Raw genomic sequence first — 8,062 nt, 5'->3', positions numbered from 1 at the left:
TAATTTGCAAAATGTTTACTTAAAATAAAATGACTTGCATTAAGTCCTGCCGGTGCAGCTGACACAGATCCTGCTTGCATACAATCTCAGGCAACAGAGTCTGCCACAGAAGTTGGGCTGTTTGCTTTTCTTGAATCCTCCCTGGCTTTGGATGCTTTCAAATCTTTTCTAATCCTTGCTGAAGGGCATAGCTAATTAACCTGGGAACAGTGCTGTGCTGCTGCTTTTGCAAACTACAATGACATACCTGCGTAACACTGAACCGTGTCTGTAGATGTATCAAGTAGCTCAGGGAAAAATATGTTTGTGGTATGGCACAAAGCCACCTTTCTCTCCCCTCTCTAAGACACACAAAGGATATCTCTCCTACCGCAACGCATCAGAGACATGCAGTTTGCTGTGCTGTACCTACAACATCGGAGGGATGACAAATATTATTCATTTATTTATTTCCATACTTTATGCTTACAAAAGCACATTAGTTTTTCATGGCCTGTTCACGGGCCTGTTGCATGGAGCTGTTTTCCCTTAGCAAGCAAAGTGGCATTTGGCATCTCCTTTGTAGTCCCGTTTCCAGTAGGCTGTTAAAAACCCGAGCTTTGAAGCAATGCTTCCTCTGAAATTGTATAAAATAACGTGTTGACCACTGCTTAACTCTCCATTTTTTTAATTCCCAGAGTTAGAAATTGATTAGTTAATGGAAGCTTAAGCTTGATGTGTTGCAGCACGCTGCACCCTTCTTGTTAGCTGTGAATCCAAGATAATCACTGTGATTTAAGTCGGCCAAGCAAATCCATCAACTGCGTAGCGTGACAGGTTGCTGCTGGTTTTCCTTTGGGGTATTTATTGAAATAGACTACTAATAGCTTTTTTTTTTTTTTTTTTTTTAATATTATACCAAAAAAAAAAAAAAAAAAAGATTGTTTTACTCTTCATGTAATTGTAGGGCACAGCAGGGGTGGCTGCTCCCATGGGGCACAGTCTTACACCAAGACCGAGGTGTGCAGGGGAGCTGACATAGGGTATGCAGAGCCCCTGATGAGGCTGCTCTGGGCCACTGGTATCTTAACCACCCCGTTAAAAAGACACAAGCATGTCTGGCTGTCCTTCCAGATGCCACTGATTGCACCTTTTCCAGTTCAAATTTTTAATTTTGAGTCATTCCAGATGAGGTAAGACTCTCTTGTGAATCAGCACTGTCCAGCTACCCGTACATGTGCTCTTACTGTACCTGCTTAAACGGAGCCTAAGTTGTTGGCTGGTTACCTATAAATACACATAAATTTGAGTTTTCTACTAGGATTTTTAGAGGAAACCAAGTTACAAGCTGACTAAAAAGCAGATCATGTGTTGGTGGTGCAGACCTTACTCTGACTCAAAATTGTTGCATTTGATTGTATGCTGGAAGGGCAACGTGCTCCAAACCACAAGTCTCAGTTGCATTTTTAACAGTAGCATGGCTGTATGCGTCACTCTGTATGTCACTACAGAGCAAGCAGTTTACACATCATTCACCAGGTATTATTATCTTTATGTGTTAGTGTAGAGGGTTTTTTTTGTTGTTGTTGTTTTTTGTTTTTTTTTGCAGTTTTGCATCTTTTTAGGAGAAGCCAGCTTTCAGAACAATAGTAAATAAGAGTCTAATGCAATGTAGAGCTTCCCTGATTTTATTCCCTACAGAATAAAAGAGAATAACTCATACCATTGCTGAAAATGATATATCCACTAATGTAATGCTGCTTGTTTTTACCTTCAGTCATTCCAAGTAATATAAAATATACTCCTAAAATATATCTCATAATAAAAAGGGCATGTGAATGAGATTATTGAAATATGAACCTTTAAATAGGGACTTACTTTTAAAGTCTAACAATGCTGTTTTGATCTTTGATTCTATTTAGTACATGATAAAAATAAGGTGGAATAAAGAGGAGTGATGAAATATTGTACTGGATGAAGCAACAGGATTCCTACAACAGAAGACGCTGGAGACAAAATGGATCAAAATGTCCATGTGAGTGTATAGTATATTACAATTTTTAAATGATAGCATATAAAATACCGATTTCTCTTTGGAAATAGAAGGATCAAAATTAGTTACTGATGCTGATGAACATCGATGATTAATATTCATTAAGAAAACTGTAAGTGACCCAACAGCATGAAACTGATGCACTTTACAAGCCTAAAGTAGCAACAGGAACCCTGTTTCATAAATATCCCAGGTTTCATAGCTGGAAGTTCCCGCTGTGCCAGCAGGCATGTAGCAAATAGCAATATGTTTATACTGTCAGGAAATTCAAATTCCCATGGCTCATCTTTGGTGCATTAAAATATGATAAAAACTGTATTTCTATTATCTAAAACACTGATTGCTTGAATTACAAATAAGTGGATCACTCTGTGTGATTTACTCATGTTCTTTAACCCAAAGCATCTACGGTCAGCCATTGTCAGAGACAGGATATTAGGCTAAAAAGGCATTTGATATTATCCAACACATTTGTCCTGTGCTCATGTATTCTTATCTTGCTTTTAAAAGGAGACAACTCTCTTTCTGCACCAAATGCTGCTTTCAAGTGCATCACCAGAGCAGCATTGCCTTATGATAACAAGCGTTGGTGACAGCGGCTAAGCCGGTATCTAAAAAAGATTTGGCATCCTGTCTTGACTAAAGAGAGATAAAAGGGCATTTTCTAGATAGGGTTGTTCAAGAAGAAGCATCTACTAGGAACCCAAGAGTACAAACTCTATTGCCAGTAGATAGCTGCAGCGATTGGGAGAAGTATAACCGTCTCCTCCTCTTAAAAATCTTCCCTTTAGTGTTCCATCATTCTATTTTATCTGGACCGAGATTAAACAAGATTATACATATGAAGTAAAACAGATTGGAATCAAGAATGTAGTTCTACCACAAGTGGGACTTCTTTTAAAGACATTGCTTAAACAAATAGTGATTCATATGAAAGTGCCTGCAAAGCTTTCCCAGATAAAGTAAAATCACAGGGTTAGTAGAAGGGAGAAAACTATTAGCCATCAAACCATCAATACTTCAATGTCATTGTTATCTCGAAGACAGAAACAGAAGATTATTTTGTAAACATATTTCTTATGAAGATAAGTTTCTAATGAGTGATAGCAGTTTGTGATAAGATTTAATCTTGCAGTCTTTTTGCAAAATGTATGCGATGCTATGGGATTAAACAACGTAGGATTCTTTATCTACAAAAGACAAGGGTTCTCTCCCAAGGAGGACATTTCACCAGGTATACTTGGTCTCACCAAACTTTAACATTTGGGAACAGGAACCAGCCCATGCTCCTAGAAATATACATGAGGAAATAATTTTTTATGAAATAGTTAAGGGTGAAAATCTGTTTTACTGTAGACCAGGAAACAAGCAAACAAACAAACAAAAAACCACTTCTACTCTCACATTAAATAAAAGAAAGAAGATAAGACAGTAAACTGAGGAACAGTTCAGGAATGCAGCTGATTTTCCACTTCCAAAAATGTCAGGAGGCGTATCAGTGTGACACACAGCCAGCCTTTTGAAAATGGCATGTGGTGGAGTTTGTAAAGATACTGAATGAAAGGTGAGGACAAATTTAAACACTTTGCAGCCTAAAAGTTTTTAGACAGTAGCACTCCTTCTTAGTGCAGAATATCCACTGTGTAGGATGGTTTTGCTTCAAGTGCACTAAGAATCACAGGATTATTCAGTAAAGATTGCAACTCTTTGACTTCTCCTGAACTTCCACCTGCAAATTGATAGCTGGATCAATTGAACAAGGATGGAAGCTGTGTCTATGATTTCTTTAGCTTCTTGGATTCTGTAGTGACAGAATTAGGATGTTTAGTTGGTCTCTTCCTTTTGGAAACCCAGGAAGGTCATGTGAAGGCTGTGGGTTTAGCAGGAGTGGTGTTTATATTGTTTTAGTATTTCCATGCTTTCCATGCCTATGGTAGACATGTTCACCATTTCTGCTTCAAAGAATTTCCTCTGAATCCCTCAGACCCTTTCAGGCTGGTCAGGGATACAGAATAAAGGTGAGGAGCTAGTGACAACGGGGATAGCTGTGAGCTTTTGTGGACACACAAAAGTGTGGGTCCACAGTTAGAAAAGAAGCAACAGAGGAACACATGGGTGTGGGAGACTGAAAAAAAAATGAATTAAAAAAAATATAAAATTCAGAAAAACTGAATTAAGGAAAACCTTCTTAATTTCTGGAGAAATAGAAATCAAAGAAAACTAAACTGCTGCTTAACATAATAAATGCTCTGAAGAATGCATCTCAAAATTTCCTCAGTTCATTTTTTCAAAAATCATGGGTAATAAGAATTTCTTCTGCTTTGCTTTTAGATGATCCAACTTCCCAGCTGAGCAGGGGATCGCGGTGAGGTGTTAAATTATCAAAAAGGGGGAACGTATGGATCGCCAGGGGGACTGTATGGATTGACATTCGCTGTTATTGATATCACAAATAAACTTCTGTGTGAGCGAGATAGGGGAAGAACTCATTTCATTTTGTTCCATGCATCAGTAGATAGGACTTATGATACTTTACGTATGGGAAGGAAAAATTGTGAGAGTGGGAATGTGGTTAACCTGGAATGGAGCAAGTTTCTGTAATGTTCTGAAAAGCAGCGAGACTCTGAAGAGTTCATTTAAATGGGAAACGTACAGCTGCGTCCTGGCCTGGAAAGCCAAGAAATGGAGGCATCCGAAGGAGAGTGAATGGTTTCAAAAAGATTTACTGGTTGTGGAGTATACTTTTTTTTTTATTATTATTATTATTACTTTGGAAGACAAATGCCCATCTTTTCAGGAAGTCTGTAGTAATGAAGTCTGAAATGCAGACTGGTGGACTCTGTGCCACACAGTCCAGAAGAATATGGGATTCGTTTATAAAGGATTTTAAAAACAGGTCAATTGCATAGGAATCAAAGGCAGGGAAAAAAATTATAGTGTCCCTCTCCAGGTCTTCTCTTCCCCCTGCTCCTACTTGTTTTGTTTTCATTTTTATTTTTACTTTTTTTTTTTTTTTTTTTTCTCTAATTTTGTGCTGTGAAACAGTCTATGCTATTAGTACTAATAGGTGGAAAGCCAGTATTCACTAATTCTCTCTCTCATCATTTTTGGTGCATAGCATTTTTATGTGTTCCACAAGTGATAATTTGTATGGCTCATCGCAAGATAAATACTTAAAGGTAATAAAAATAAAAAGAAGCCTCATTCCTGATCTTCTTAACAAATATCCCAAGTAGTAAAAAAGTGGAACAAATCTGTAAAGTATGTACACAGACAGGCTCTTCTGTGTTTTTTTTCCTCAAGCACCAGCTGGTTTTTGCATAAGAGCATAAGGGACATATTTGCAGATTCAGTTTATGGGAGCTTTGTTTATGCACTGGCTGAGGATTAACAGTTAATTTTAATTAATGTGGCAAAAGCAAGTTCAAAGAAGATGGAAAATTTGTAAATCTCAGTAGACCCCCTACTTCTGGCTGTGTTTGTAGATGCAAGACAAGGTGCTGTATGGAATTTTCCACAACGTTTTACACACTGTAATCATTTCTCCATCACTGTTTCACGAGGAACCCCCTGATTTAGCAGTTCTTTAATTACACCCCTATGCCCCCCAATTTTTAATGTGTCTTTACAACTTATCTGTAAAACAGACAGCTACCGTTGTTGTCATTTCAAGTGACTGCTCATCAAGAAGGAAATCCGTGAGAGAGCAGGCAACTAACCCCCAAGGCCTGTTTTTCTGAGCAGCTCCTACCTGTGCAAAGCTGATTGCATTGCTACAAAAAGAACAGCACGCACATTTTGATGGAAACAAGTAAATAAATAGCAGGCAACTTGGATTTCTCCAAAATAAATCATGTCAAAACAATCTAAGTCTCCTCTTTGACAGAGTAATGAGCCTTGTGGAGACATGGAGCAGTAAATGTCATCTATCTTGACTTTAGCCAGGCTTTTGGCATTGTCAGTGTTCTTACAGTGAAGCTGGGAGACAAAGCCTCCAAACTGGTTGAAGGACTGCTCAGAAAACTCTTTTAGAATAGTTTTTTTTTGACAAAATGAAAGGCGTGAATGATTTTTTTTACTGTGCTCAGTCTTGAGTCTGAAGTTTAATAAATCTGCTCCGTGGGTTTAACTTAACTTAATCGAAAATTCAGGATAAATGTTAGCAATTTTTTTTCTAATGGGAAGGACTGTCAAGCACTGGGATAACTGCACTTTTCAATGTTGATTCTTTGATACAGTTTCCCAAGCACAAGTTTGACACTATATGGGGGACGAGAGGACAAAATTACTGACAAGATCAGGTCCCTTTTGGGCTGATGCCATGTAACTGCAAGATTTTATGCCTTACTTCAAGGTAATAGGCAAATTACTCATTTGCAATCAGGAATCATTACACCAAACTGCAACCCAAATTAGTGGTGGTACATTTTACTGTTCCTTTTCACTTGGCTTTCCTGTTCTTTTCCAGATTCAACAGAAAGCCAAGAAATGGTGGTAGCAGTTGTTCTACAGTGCGGGGCCAAACGTGTCCAGGTGTGGAGCAGCTGGTGCAGCTGCTAGAGCCATACATCAGCCCCTCCATGTGGGATTCTTCTTGTGTATCCCTACAGAGACCTGCACGATCTGCTACGAATCTGCACGTGGCATGAGCTGCTGGAAAAACGGGGAAGAGCATGGGATGGGGGGTGGGAAGACTGGTGTGATTTTACAGTTTGGTTCCTGGCTGTGGAATACAAAATGGGGCTTTTGACCTCTTCCGTACCCCGTATGGGAACAGCATGAGAGTCGCGCCCAGCGGCTGCCCCAAAGGCAGGGAACGCGCAGCCACAGCGCCTGGAGACTCAGCCCGGTGCCGTCCTTCTGAGGAATTCTTTCTCCACCATGTGGAAGTAGCAACCCATATTGAGCCAAGTAACTAATAGTAAGCTGAGCTAATTAGTTTAATGAGCTAATACAAAGTAGCTACATCAGAGAGTCTCTCTTTGATGCTAATTCCCTCATGTACGGAGTCCTTTTATGTCCCGGGCTAATGTTTAAACCACTGGACCAATTTGCCAGCCTCTGTTAATTTAAATCTGTTATTAATGAAAGAGAAAGCATGTGGATCTGGTTGCAATAGCAGAATATTTGTTTTATTTCATCCTGTCACAGCTTTTCCCTCAAGGTTTGGCTCACTGAGAGGCGCTACCAGGGAAGGAAGTAGCTAGCGTGAAGTTCTTTTGGAGCTTGTCACTAGGCTGCTGTAAACAGCCACTGCAGGCACCGCATGGTTTTAAAGCTTTCTGCTAAAAGCATTGATGTGACGTTCTGAGCCAAAATCCCCAAGATACAGCACTTTCAGAGCAGGAGCCCTTTGACTTGCTTGTCTGTCTCCTGCCTTTTTTTAGCCTGTATGTTCAGTTTACTCCTCTATATTTTAAAGTAATTCCTGGTTATTATGGAGCGCACCTCCTCTACCCCACTCCTACCACTACCATTGCAGTGTTTTTTCAACTATCCTTTTTTCCTTTCCTCTTCTCCTTGCTGAATATAGACTTTTCTGCTTAAGCTCAGTCTTACCTTTTGTACTGAGACAAATTCCTGTTACTGTGATCCATAAATCTTTTATGTGGTCCCATGTCTGCATATGAGATTCTTTGATAAGGTAAGTACACAGCTGATGTCTCCTTCAAGAACAGTTCTATGGCTTTTTGATATAAGCTGTAGAAAGAGCACCTGTGAGCCCATTGTTAGTCAGACAAGAGCCCTTGAAGTATTATTTTCTATTATTCAGCATTTAAAAAGTTTAATAAGCTGCATTTTATCAAATATCGCTAGCTCTTTCAAAGGGTTTTTGAGAGACTGTCTTAACCATTTTTTTTCCCAAACCCCAGACAACGTGAGAAGAAAATGAGAGCCAGCGCACAGGCCTTGGGGGACCTCCCCTTCGTGCCTCAGCCCGTTCATGGTCCTCCTGGTGGGCTCCCAAAAAGCACAGCTTTTGGATGGGCTTTCTGTGGGAAGCACAGAGCGGTCGGCAGCAGCTGCCCC

Source organism: Aythya marila, assembly GCF_965140915.1.
Source record: "Aythya marila genome assembly, chromosome: 13".
Classification (NCBI taxonomy): Eukaryota; Metazoa; Chordata; class Aves; order Anseriformes; family Anatidae; genus Aythya; species Aythya marila.
The sequence above is the reverse complement of the archived record's forward strand: the minus strand, read 5'-3'. Positions refer to the sequence as shown.